A 13,844-nucleotide genomic window follows, 5' to 3' on the forward strand; every position below is an offset into this window, starting at 1 on the left:
TGATGAAGCCTGAGGGGGAGGAGTCTGAGAGCCTGTGCAGAGACCAAGAGTGAGACTCAGTAGAAACCCTAGCCATGAGACCATTGTAGTGTTGGGGTGGAGTGGGGGACTGAGCAGGAGGCTCCCCGGAGAACAGCAAGAAGACCAACACGTAAGAGGCAAGCCTTCCCATGTAGATGCCTCTGTGTCTTTTTCCTGGTACCCAAACACCACCTCAATGAGAAAGATCCTAAAAAAGGACTTTGGGGGAGCAAGCGGCTTTAAGCTATATAGTGATTGAAATATCACTTGAATTAGGCCCAAGAAAAACAGAATTCCTGAGCTAGGAATGAGGATACCAAAAAGGAAGCCAAAACACTCTGTCTGGGTGGCAAAATTAAGTTCATGTAAAGAAAAAAACAAAACTGCATCCCAATAAACCAGCAGCAGGAAATATATCTATTCTGTTTCGGATGCTTCCACTGGGTCTTTGTACAACACAAACAATATTTATAAGACTATCTGCCTGGGCTAACTTCCAGGGGGAAAGCACATAGTCTCAGGCTTGCCAAGTCAAATGCAGGCCTACCAGGCCGTCCCGGAAAACTCAGCCACAGGAGGGGCCCCAGGCCTTCGCACATAGTCTCTCCTTGTAGCTGAGACCACACTGAGAGCTGGCTGTTACATACCATTCAGGCTGCTGTAACAAAACGCTGCAGACTGCGTGGCTTCTAAACAACAGAAGTTTGTTGCTCACAGTTCTGGAAGTCTAAGATCCAGGCGTCAGCGGATCTGGTAACGGGTGAGGATTGTTTCCTGACTCACAGATGGTACCTCACTGTGTTCTCACACAGCCAAAGGAGGGAAGAAGCGCTCTAACCCCATGCAGAAGGTACCATCCCATAAAACCATCACCGTGGAGGCTCGGTTTTCAGCGCAGGATTCTAGAAGTGTGCTCGTGTGAGAGCGTGTGTGCGCGCGCATACACACACACACACACACACACACACACACACACACACACGCAGAGTACTGTTATTTCTCTCATCCTCCGTAAGGGCAAACTGAGGCTTCACAGCAAGATTTGATAAGGCCGGGAGAACCACACTGAGTGGTGGTGCACCTAGGTCAACCATCCTTAGCAGACGGCATCCCATATGCCAAATCTCATGCACTTGCCAGCTGCTGCAAGATGGACAGATACTACACTTATTGGACACTGCACTCATTCTATAGAGGGGTAAAGGCTGCTGGAGAGGCAGAGCAAATCTAGAACATCAGTAAGTCAAAGACAAATATCTCCGGGGGTTACCAAAAAGAAAAAAGAAATCCGTAATGTTACTGGAAATGTTTCATGAAACATTTTGAAGCATTAAAATAAATATGAAAATCCATGATGTACCAAATACCTCGATTTCAAGTAAAGACAGGATCAGTCTCCCTGATTTTTCAGTCTTGTCTCGTGCTTCAGTATGGAATTGCACAACAGTAGGACTGAGCCTGGAACCCAGCCCAGGCAGGGAAGGCATCTTCACGCCACCCCACGGAGCTTTCTCTCCACCATTTTATAACTCAAAGAGTTCTTGAGGTGGTCCCAGTCCTCAGTCACCTCAGGTGTGTATCTGCATGACTGAGCTCCCACGGAACATCAGCCCGGGGAGATTCTATTTCGTTGTTGCTATGTGTTTAGGTAAATGGAAGGAAGTTCCAGTCTCCACCAAAGGAGGGGCACACTTTAAAATAGTTCTGGAAGGTGCGAGGTGGGCTCCCAATGGAGCTCTCAGGTGCTTGTCTCCCATTTGGATTTTCTGGTTCAATTCCGACGCAATGCCAACTGTCCACCTGCAGGCTACAAGTCCAGTCACACCGCAGTCTTCCTTTTCCCTTGCATTTCAAAAGCCAAATGCTAGCTCGTTTGGGCAACTACTTAGGCTCTCAGCACATGTACACTTCATACTGAAAACAGAGCCCTGTCAGTTAGGAAATGACTGCTCAACAAATATTTGTTGATTCACATTTTGAATATTTCTAAGATTCAACTCAGAATCCCTTCTGGTGGCTTGTAACCTAAGCCCCAGACCTGTTAAATAAACCATGACCTGAAGCATAAGGAAGACAGTCAATGTGTCCACTCGTCTCTGTCACCATGGCCTTTGGAGACTGATAGATTATGCTCAGTACTAAGAGCTGAAATGCAGGCATCAAGCCCTTCTCCCCCTCTTCCTCTGTTTTCTTAGTGTTAAAACTGGTTAAACAGCTCAGCTCTGCCTCACATTTCAAAGTTAAGTCCAGCAAAGTGCTCAGAGGAAAACTTTGGGCACTTAAGCGTCTGGCTCCTCTCGGCCCCATCAGCCACGGTGTTGTGGACTTGGACCCCACAGGGTGGTGTGGATCCCGGGTCTGAAGAGCCCGTGCTGCCCCGACTCTGCCCGCCACCACTTCCCAAGCTCCACGTGGGGACAAGACTTGGGGGACACACCAGACCCCCGGCCCCAACTCCCCCCAACCCTGCGGGATCTGTGCCCCACGCGCGCAGCGTGGCCACGCCATTTCAGATCGTCCCAGGTACCTGGCACCGGAGCGTGGCCGTGCTTGGCAAACGCGCCGGGAAGGGCTCAGTTCCCGGGGACTCGCGGGGGCTGCTCCGCCGGGATGCGCGCTGACCCCCGGCCGCAGCGTCGAGGGCCGGCGGCGCCGGGCAGCAGGTGGCGGTAGGGCGCGGGGAGCGCGGAGTCTGCGGCCGGGGGATGCACGCGGGCACGGGCGCGACCCTCGGGCGGCCGCGCTGGCCCTGCGCTGGGCGCGCTCTCGCGGCTCCCGGCTCGGCTGCGCGCGGCCCGGCGGGGGCGGACGCGGCTGCTCTGCTCGGCTCAGCTCTTCTCCGCGCCGCCCAGGCCCGCGCGCCTCCCCCGCGCCGCTCCCGCCGGGCACGCGGGACCCTGGCCACCCCACGCGGCGGCGCTGCGGAGCTCGGAGCTTGGCTGGCCCCTGCCTGTGCGAGACCCCGAGGGCCCTTGGATCCCGCGGGGACGGGGACGCCCACGATCGGGGCTCCAGCGCGCCACCTTCCTGCCACCTGGGCCTCGGAGAGTGGGCGCCTGGGTGCAAGGGAGGGACGTACACATAGGAATACAAGTAAAAGTTGTTTCATAACCTTGTGGGTCCGAGCGTCTGAAGGCTCACGGGGGAAGCTGCCGCCCCGTCTCTAGGTGAATCATTGCTGTGGCACTGGCAAGTGTGGGAAGAGAGGCTGGAGGAGACATCTCAGCTTCGCACCCCATCCCCCTCATTTAGCTGAGGAGCTGCCCCATTTTGGGAAGAAACGGACTGGCTCGCTCTGAATACCTGCTCAGCTTATCAGCTACCTACCTACAGAGCCTCGCTTCCCCTAAGCTTTGGTCTGTTGGCACGGCCCAGCATCATTTCTCCAGGACTACACCAAACGGTGTCATTCGTGTCAAAGAGGAGCCAGGCACCAGGAACATCAACTGAGTCTCAGAAGGGCACCTAGGCTGCAATAGCATGAGCCCCCGCTAGAAGAGAGAATTCTACCGCCAGACAGCGGCACTCGAGTGGGCGCTGAGATCTGACTTCGCAGCGCCATGAGTGTTATTGGGAGATCTAGAGGAATCCACACTCTACTGTTGAGCCATGCGGCTTGCAACTAGGGACACAGAGAACCCCAAAAGCCCATAGTTACACCACTATTTGGAAAAGCTTCTCTGCACAGCTGACTGAAAAATGGGACCAAAATCCCAAACAGAGTAGGAAGACCGGAAAAAACTTGGCTATAGATCTCATTTAGTTGGATACATAAAAGGAAGCTTGTTGCATTTTTAACTTTTTGATGTAATCAATCCCTTTGGTTCAAGCTAATCACTTAAAAGTCCCCTTTGATGGTTAAATGAATTTAATTCCCTCTGTGAAAAGAACATAAACAAACCGTGAATCTGTCGCCCAGCCTCCAAATTAACAACCATTCACAATGAGCAGGTGACTCACGGAGGAGAAAATGAATTGGTTAGGTGTATATGTTTGCCTTGTTTGAAATCCTCAAACTAAACTGCAAGCAAACTCGTGCCCTCACCCACCTCGAGCCTGCTGCTGCTTGCTATTCAGATCCACTCCATTCTGCACGACTATAACCACTAAATATTTATTGACTCCATAAATTGTCTTTCTAACCTAAGATTTTTTTTTGTTTCCAGAGTATCAGAAGTCTCTAGCTTTATTTGTATGTGCTTGTGGGTGGCTTTTTGAAGTTCCTGGAGGGTTCCAGAGGGAAAAAAAGACACACACACACACACACACACACACACACACACACACACACACACAGGATCTTGATGATTAGCTAAGGCTGAGAACACGGTGTCAACACCCAAAATAGATAGTGGTTGGGAACTCTGTGACTAGGTTAGCAACATGGAAAATTATCTGCAGGCTGGAGAGTGGGGACCTTTCTGCTTCCAAAAGAGGGAATGTGAGAAGAAAGAGCTGCCTGTCACACCCCCAGGGACTTTCACCTTCATGAACAGCTCTGGTTCTAAGTTGCTGTCTGTCCTTGAAGCTCTTCCTAGCACATCTGTCACCAAGCCTTCAAGCCAGTTGAGAAAAAGATAATAGATTCAAGTGAGGGTTTGTAGAACTCCAAAGGAAACAGTTTCCTAAAGCCCACAGAAACCACCACACAGCCACGAGCATAGGGTTGGTGGCTTTTCGGACGCTAGAAAGTCTGTCTCGGCTATGGCTAAACATCCCCTTCCAAGGGAGGAGGCCCTTACTCCCTGACAAGACAAAGGAGGCCATGCCACTCCTGAGTCCATTGGTCTACTCTGGCAAAACAGCATTGCCAGAAGTTAGATGCTGTCCCAAGACATTCGAAAGCAGTCACTCAGTGAAATGCTTCAGTCTCCGGCAGAACCCTGAACAAAGATTCAATGTTACTGCCACACTTCAAGCGAGGGACTGATGATATTTTCCCCATGCTGAGGGCAAACAAGAAAGGACTGTGACCACAGTCACACAGGTACTAAGAGGCAAAGCCAGAGTTTGAACCCATGGTCTGTGTTCCTACTGCCCCTGTCAAAGTGGCCTCTAACACTGATGACAATGATTTTGAATTTAGGAAAAGAGACTGAGCCTTACCTACTCCCAGAAAGAAGCCTCTTTCAGACCATCAGAAGTTCTAGAAAGCTTTTCAAGTTTACATTTTAAAGTATTTCTAATTCCTTTTCACTCAGTTATTCCTGTGTTGGTTAGCTTTTGGTTAACTTGCCACAAGCTAGAGTCACCATGGTAGAGGGAGCCTCCTTTGAGGAAATGCTCCCAGTAGATTAGAAAGTCTTCCATCTTGATTGATGGTTGATGTAGGAGGGCCCAGGTCGCTGTGGGTGGAACCACCTCTGGGCAGGTGGTCTCAGACTGCTAAAAAAACAAAAACAAAAACAAAAAACCAACAAGCCAGGAAGCAACATTCCCACAAGGTCTCTGTTCAGTTCCTAATTGAGGTCCTGCCCTGGCTTCTCTAAATGATAGACTGTGATGTGGGAATGTAAGCCAAATACCTTCCACCACCACCACCACCTTTGGTCACAGTTTCCTGCTACACAACAGAAAGCAAACCAGGACAATCTCTGGCCCCATCATCACCATTGTCACTAAGGAGATTTAGCTAGAAATGAGTCCCCATTGCCCTGCAGATTCTTTTGGCTAAAAGAGAGGCTTATGGTGGAGTGAAGAGAGTTAAGTCAGAGATGATGGGCTTTCTCACCTATGCTGGCCGTGGGAACGTTGTGTTCTTTGGGACTTTGCTTGTGGGTCTCTGGAAGACAGCCAATTTCTTTGGTTTCGCTCAGATCCAGGAAGCAGAGCGCCCATAGGCAGGCTGTCTTGGTGGAGCGCTGGAGGCAGCAGCCAGCCTGGCTGTCATCCTCCAGGCAACAGGTCTGTTGCCCAGGAAAACCTTGGTGGCAGTGGTCTAATTGTGCCACCTCACTGTGGGAGTGTAACGGCTGGGGACTGAATCTCTAGCCCTTATGTAAATGCTGGTTGAGATCATGACCACCTCACCTGGAATTCTAGCCCTCACTCAGAAAGCAGAGACAAGGGATTCTCCGGAGGCTGACTGGCTGGGCTGGCCTGTATTAGTCAGCTCTGGGTTTAACTGAGAGGGAGCAATGGAGGAAGACTGCCAAAGTCGACTCCACCATGATCGGCCTCGAGTGGTTCCCTCAAGTGAAGCATTCACCCTTTTCAAACTCTTTTTCCCAAACTGACCTACTCAAAGCTCGTTCTGTTCCCTTCCTTCTGCCTTAGCTCACAAGTCCCCGCCATGTCCAGCCCCATGGCCTTGACCCTCATGACAGCTACTCTACACCACTCTTCTGGGCACCAGCAGTGAGTGCCCTGAGCCCTTGATCCTCCCATGATGCTTTTCTGTTTAAAGCCACAGCCTATACCAACTTCCTCTGCTCCTCCCCGGTTGCCAAGAAAATGCACAGAGCTGCTCCAACTAAACACATGAAAGAATTCGCCAGCCCCACCAGGCCTTTCTTTTCACGTGTAATTGCTATCTGAACAGATGGACCCAACATTATCAGAAAAAAGGGAAGACCACCAGCACATACCAACCCCAGAGGTCACGATTGCTGCTGTTTTGTTGTTGTTTCTATTTTTACTTACTATAAAAAAGGCATCCGGATATCTCCTGCATGGTTGAAGTTAAGGCATAGACAAGGGAATGTACAGCAAAGGCGGAGCACTTGCCTAGAACACCCAAAACCTTGGCCCAGTCTCCACCCCCACCCAAAAATAAACAAACAAACAAAGAAAAACCCCACACACAGTTGAGGTAAACACAAATAATTTTATATGCTTTTTAAAGAACTACATTATACTCCAAGTATTTCCCCATGTGATGATGAAGTCTTCGTAAGTATAAATTCTTAACAACTTGCTAACATTCTGCTATGTGGCTACAGGGAATGTTACAGCATTTGTTGATGGTATGTTGATGGCCCACCCGTGTATATTTCCTTCCTTTAGGAGTTAGAGACAGGGGTTCCAGGGTGAGTGGTATGATGAGCCTAAGACTTTGGCACCCACAGACCTGAGACACAACTCTTCACGTTTTCATTTGCCCCTGAGTGGCTCCCTGACACCCCTGGCTACTCTCGGGCACTGTATATAGTCTCTTGTGAATACATGGGTTTGCTTCTTCACAGGAAGTTAAACAGTTACAGAAATGTGGTCATTTGTCAGTTGAGTGCAGGATGGGAGATGTTTCCTGGACCATCTGGGTGGGCCCAACACAGTTGTAAAGTTGTTCACAGGAGAAAGAGCAGATGGTGTCCTGAGAGCCTGTGAGCCTGTGGGAGACAGAGGAGAACTCCATTGACTACTGCCTGAGGGTGGAGGAAGGGGCCATAAGCCCAGGAAGGTGGGAATCCGCTAATGCTAAAAAGGCAAGGAAACAGTTTCTCCCCCCTTAAGCCCTCAGAAGAATACAAGCCTTCTAACCCCCCAATTTTATCCCAGTGAGATTCCTACCAGGACTCCAATCCCCAGAACTATGAAAGGATTGCATTATTTAAAACTGCCAGTTTGGAGCTAGGGAAACAGCTCAGTGGGCAAGGTGCTTGATGCAGGCCTGAGGAGACTTGAGTTCAGAGCCGCTCACCCACACAATGGGACAGAGATAGGATGACTATTGAGCTTGCTGGTTATCCAGCTTAGCCCAAACAGCAAAACGACACCAGCAAGAGCCCCTGTCTCAAAGGGAAAAGGAGAGAGCTAGAGCAGGACACCATACATTTTCCAATAGTTTCCACATATGCATGGGCACACATGCACACACCCACAAGCTCGTCAGACATACAAACATTCACATGCACACACATGCACCACACACACTCACACCCCACTAATTTATTTATCACAATAAGTTACTAATAAAACATTTATTTGGATTTTCCATCTCATTGCTGGGTCCCATTTTCCAGTCCCTGCTCACGGTGTAGTCTGTAGCAGTGGCCCATCAGACGCACTGGGGTCAAACGCTACCTGGATAAGCTTAATATCTGCTGTTCTAAATGAAGGTTATCATTGTCCCACTCTAATAGGATTCACACTCTTAGCTAAGAGGCCTCATTTGTTCCTGCTGCTGTTGATTCTTTTCATGCTAAACACTGGTGATCTGTTTGGGAATCTTTCCACAATATATAGACTTTTCCTCAACATCCCTCACAATGCTTCTAAAACAATTCCTGTTCAGCCAACCAAAATGTTACAGGATGTGTTATTAATCCTTTCCTCACATTCAAAAAGGTACGTTCTTTTATTCAGGATACCTACATGTCAGAATTGTGTTGGTTTTAGACATCAATAATATTATTTTCCATAGAACTCTGTGTTTGAATGCTTAATACTAATTGTTTCTGAAAATATTTGTTATTTGTCTATCCAAATGTGTGGTCAGGTTTGGAAGAATCCAGAAGGTGATTGGGGACAATACCAATAACAATAATATTGTGTTTATATGGAATAATGTTTAAAATATGAGAGCTAGGAACTCTAATTATCAAGAAAATAGTCCAAATAACTACTTTTCTCTCAGGCAGAGAAATAAAACAAGTGTATATCTGATTTATGTGCTGGCCCACATAGCTCCCTTTCGCAACTGTGACTTTAAACCAGCTAATCTTTTAAAAGTCTTTACACTGACTAATTTAGAAGCACGGAGAACAAATGTGGGAGTCTAAATGGGAGGCGCTGGATAAGGGTGATAATCTCTGCCAATGAGCGCGCCGCTGTGTTTCTGGTACCCAATGCCGTTCACGGTTTTCATTTAGATGGAGCTTCCCGGAGCTTCTCTTGCCTCCCCAGCACGATGTGCTACGTGACTGGAATTTAGATTTGGAAACTGAGATCTGCCCAGGATCTTAGGGAATGTACTCTCCATCCTCATTTTCTGGGGGATAAGGGAGTACCTGCTCCAAGGTTACCCACTGATGGCCAAGCACTGCTTCATACCTGCATCCAGAGAAGGGTGTGCCCAACCTCTGCCCACCTCCTTTACGGACAGCCCACCTCCTGGTCCAGTTCTGCAGTTTGCAGCATTTCCCTGGTCATCACAAAATTTCGGCAATCAACAACCTCTGCAGCATATTCTTAGCCCCTCTGATAGGATCTCACTGATTTGACAGAGTATAACATTTTAAAAGGAATTTTTAATCACAAAAATATTTTAGTGGACAGTATTTGGGCAGTTACTAATTTGTGGCTGAGTGACAAATAAAACGTGGTCAGAAAGCAGGTGTTTGGTACCCAGAGAACACACTGTCTTCTGCAAACTGCTTAGGCAGCTGTTCCTCATCCCCGTCAGTGAAACGCTGTGGCACTGAGGTGAAGGAACGAAGCCAGCGTTTCTATAGCAAATGGGAGCACTAAAAATAGTGTTTGGAGTGAAAGGAGGATGTGGAATAATTTTTTTATTGTTTCCATGGAAAAACAGGAGAGGGGATGGCGAATCCGTGGTCTGACTGTGCCGGGGAGTCCTCAGGCAGGTTTGGAGACTTGCTGAGAAGAATGGGGCAACATCCACTGACAAAGTCACCCCCTGGACTAATAATCACATCGCCTCCTCCATTTCAGAATGCCCGGGGATGGAGGGGTCTATACTTTGTTTCATGCATATGTTATAAATGTTCTTGACTGTGTTTTAATCTAGTTGTGCCTGTATAAAATTGCCTTGCAGTGGGAACCCTGTGTGGAATTATGACACAACCGAGTTTCAGTTTTGGTGCACATGAGGGTCCTCTTGCAGCTTGAGGAAGCCCTGGACTCACCTTTGGTAGGCAAGCTTCCTTGTTTCACCAGCCTCCCTCTCCAAACTCTCATTCATGTATGCCTTTGTACAAAGTTCCATCAGTAAACAGCTGGAAACCAGTCTGTAAATGGAGTTCTTGACTGGTCCAAATAATGAAAACCCGGAGTCAGATACAGAGGAAAACGCTGAGATCAGAGAGAAGAAGGAGCAAGCCAAAGCTATCTTTACTTCATTAGCTTCCCAGCAGAAAAGGGAGTGAGTTCCTGTTTCTTCCCACTTATATCTTCTCTCTGCCCAGCCATCTCACTTCCTGTTTCTACCCAGTCATTCCACTTCCTGTCTATCTCTACAGACCTCCAGACCTCTATGGTTAGCTAGTGGCAAGCTCCATCCTCTGACCTTCAGACAGGCTTTATTTGTACAAGCAAGATCTCACTATATCAATCCCTTCCAAAGGATCAACAGCAAGCACTGATTTATGTTTTCTGCTTAATAAGCGTATGTGTAATTTCCCAAAACCCTGAGCAAAGCTCCAAGAAGTGCTGGCCTGTTGGTGAAGAGCACAGGAAAGGGTGTGGTGGAAAATGTTGGGGGACAGGTCTTTCTGGGAGCCTCCTACTACAATGCCAAACCCGGGCTGCTTTCCCGAGTCAGCTGTATAGTGGGTTATGGTGGCAGACACATGCTCCTTTTTATACTCAAAATACAATTATGCAATATGTAATCTCCACCAGGAAACCCAGAGGGAATCCACTGAAGTTCAGTAAATAGACAAGTGGGAACTGAGACCCAGTGGCCAGATCCCAAGACACTTATCCTGGGTGACACATTTACATCATAAGTTATGTCTCCTCCCTTTACAGAGAGTTTAGAGAAAGTATTGAATTGGATTAAGATAACTTAGCATATCTGGACTCAAATGTTTGTCAGAAACTTGCATGTCTTTCCATTTAGTTCATGGGCCATAACAACGGAGTTACTGAGCCACAGCAGCTAGCTATGGCAAGGCAGGCCCCATGTTCTTTTAGGATTGCCTGAAGTTTAGGGATCCTGCACTCTACTCCCACCATTTACCTTCTTCCCTCCTGGCTTCAGAGGGGATTATGCTAAGAGAACATCTCCCAGGTGTGTCTGGGAGAGGGCCAATGATTAAACGTCAATAGTGGGACTTTGTGAGAACCCTGAAAATAGGCTCTGTGGTTCTTTTTAGCTCAGCTGTGATGCATATATGGATATATCATGTTCCAATATTCAACATGCTGAAAAAAAGTCAATACAGATGAATATACTGGTACAGGGAGGGTTAAACAACTGGACACTGGGGAAAAAACAGTTCATTGAATTATGTCCATTGAACTAAAGCAGCAACACAGGACTGTGATCCCTGAGAAAGGAGAACAGGACGCTGAGCCTGAAGAGCACCTTGGCTTCCTGCCTGAAGGTGGTTTCTGTGCTGCGTGGGCAGAGGGAGAAGGAATCCGGAGTCTGGCAGCTTTGCTGAGTTAAGGAAATGGAGCTTGGAATCCAGGGCAACTGAAGGAGCTGGGATTCACGGGGCGGGTCTGGAAAGGAGACACTCCTGAGTGAGAAGAGCTGGCAGGGTGGGCAAAGTGGCCAGAGCCTTGGAGACCACACATGGTTCCCAGGACTTGCACAGATTGGGGGATATTCAAGATGTAACTTGCTCATGAACTGATGAAAATCACACACAGCTCATCCTGGAGATACCCCACGGGTCACTGAAGCATCCCTGGGTTAAGAATCATTAAAACGCCTTTAATCCCAGCACTCGGGAGGCAGAGGCATGCGGATCTCTGTGAGTTCGAGACCAGGCTGGACTACCAAGCGAGTTCCAGGACAGCCTCCAAAGCCACAGAGAAACCCTGTCTCGAAAAAAACCAAAAAAAAAAAAAAAAAAAAAAAGAATCATTAAAACCAGGCAAGGTGTTGCAAGTTGAATTTGTTCCCCTCGTGCTCAGATGTTTATGCCTTAGCTGCAAGCATCTTGAATATGACCTTATTTGGAAAATGCCATTTTATAGTTATAGTTAGTGAGGATGGTGTCACAAAAGATTAAGGGTGGACCTCTACTCCCATGTGTCTTAGTTAGGATGATGAAACACCAGGACCAAAAGCAACTTGGGGAAGAAAGGGTTTATTTGGCTTACACTTGAGCATTTGCTGTTCATCACTGAAGGAAGTCACAACAGGAACTCAGTCAGGGCAGGAGCTGATGCACGGGCTATTGAAGAATGCTGCTTACTGGCTTGATCAGCCTGCTTTCTTATAGAACCCAGGACCACCAGCTCAGGAATGAAACCACCCACCATGGGCTGGGCCCTCAATCACTAATTAAGAAAATCCCCTACAGGCTTGCCTACAGCGCCATCTTAAGGAATCATTTTGCTAATTGAAGTTCCCTAGATGACGTTAGCCTGTTTCAAGTTGACATAATATGTTATTGGTGTTCTTACAAAAAGGGAAATTTGGACACAGACATACACAGGGAAAATGCCATGTGAACACACAGGCAAAGATCCTGACAGTGAAATTGCAAGCCAAAGACACCGAAGATTGCTACCAAACCCACAAAATGAAGGAGCCTAGAACAGCCTCTTCCTCATAGCGCTCAGACGAACCATTCACATTCCCGCCTCCACCTTGAGCTTCAGAGCTGTGAGGGATCTCTTTATGTCATACAAGCCCCTCAGTCTGGGGTACTTCATTGTGATTAAGTAATGCACAAAGGTTAAGAGCAGATGTGGGGAGGGAGTGGTCAGTGGTAAACACAGGGGGTAGCATACTCTGGAAGCCTCAGGTCTCCGCAGCTGTGTCGTCTCAACTAAATTCTCAACAGCTCAAAGCTGAGTGTCTACTTACTGAATTCAAGTTAATTCAGAATAGGCAAAGGGAGAGGAAGGGAGTGAGTTAAATTACCTTAAGGATGTTTGAAAAAACAGAATTGCATTATTTTATGTTTACCTAAAATTAAATGTAAGGGATGCATGTGTATATACATGGATACATAGTTTAAATTATGTGTAAGGCATGTATGTGTATATATGGAGACATAGTTTAGATTACGTGTAAGGAATGTGTATGTGTATACATAGATATAGAGTTTAAAGAAGTATCACCACGTGGGGTGACAAATGACACCCCCCCAAGAGTCGTGGACAAGCTAACAAGGATGCCAGTACCAGTCATGAGAAACCTCCTCTCGAGTTGTTGGTCAGGGAGGTCCAAGAGACCCTCAAATGGCAATGTATAGTCTTTGCCTTTGTATGCTAGAAGTATGTGACTTGCTTCTTCTTTTTACAGGAGATTACAATTAAAAGATTGCCTTGAGTCCCAGAGGAGACTTAGGACTTTTTAACAATCTTGCTATGGAAAGACTATGGGAACTTTTGAAGGTGGACTCAATGCATTTTGTATTGTGATGTGGCCATAAGTCTGTAGCCAGGGATGGAAAATAGTGGTTTGAATAGTCTTTGAATGAGAATGGGATTCATGGTCTCATAGACTTCAATGCTTGGTCTCCAGTTGGTGGAACTGTTTGGGAAGGATTATGTGTGGCCTTGAGGTGTGTCACTGGGGGTAGGTTTGAGGTTTCAAAAGTTCACAGCATTCCCAGGTTAACTCTCTCTCTCTCTCTCTCTGTCTCTCTCTCTCTCTCTCCATTGTCTCTCTCTCCATCTCCACCCCTCTCTGTCTTCCTTTAGCCTATAAGATATAGGTTCTTAGCTCCTGCGCCAGCCCCATGCCTGCCTATCTGATGCCATGCTCCTTGCCATGATGATCATGGACTCACTCTCTGGAACTGTAAGCCCCAATAAACTCATCTATAAGCTGCTTTGACCATGGTGTTTTGTCACAGCAATAGAAAAAGTAAGGCAGCACCAGACCCTGATGAAAGTCTTAATAAAAAGTAAAGTTGTCCAAAGGAAAAGGCTGGGGCAATGAGCAGAATTGTTTTTCTCTTTACTGTGCATATTCAGATGAAAAGCAAATGGTTCAGGGCCTGGTGAGAGATGGC

The 13,844-nt window shown here is 47.5% G+C and overlaps 1 protein-coding gene and 1 long non-coding RNA gene across 5 annotated transcripts in view; both read right to left on the reverse strand.

Moving 5' to 3' along the window:
• Positions 1-3,367, reverse strand: part of Cracdl (CRACD like) — a 120,555-nt gene extending 117,188 nt beyond the window's left edge. Inside the window, exon 1 of one of the 4 annotated variants that reach the window (XM_040729215.1) lies at positions 3,349-3,367. The gene's annotated coding sequence lies outside the window, so the exon portion shown is untranslated. Of the gene's footprint in view, positions 1-1,388; positions 1,551-2,548; positions 2,737-3,133; positions 3,260-3,348 lie in introns of those variants that run through there. The other 3 variants (XM_040729213.1, XM_013117374.2, XM_040729214.1) reach the window with 3 other exon arrangements.
• Positions 3,368-6,832: 3,465 nt separating this feature from the next.
• On the reverse strand, positions 6,833-10,030 carry LOC121133301. The gene is made up of 2 exons (XR_005870123.1): positions 9,828-10,030; positions 6,833-7,349 (listed from the first exon to the last, which is right to left on the reverse strand). It is a non-coding gene; the product is annotated as an uncharacterized LOC121133301 (long non-coding RNA).
• Positions 10,031-13,844: the final 3,814 nt, after the last annotated feature.

This window comes from Mesocricetus auratus, unplaced genomic scaffold (genome assembly GCF_017639785.1).
Source record: "Mesocricetus auratus isolate SY011 unplaced genomic scaffold, BCM_Maur_2.0 Super-Scaffold_100021, whole genome shotgun sequence".
In the NCBI taxonomy this organism is placed as follows: Eukaryota; Metazoa; Chordata; class Mammalia; order Rodentia; family Cricetidae; genus Mesocricetus; species Mesocricetus auratus.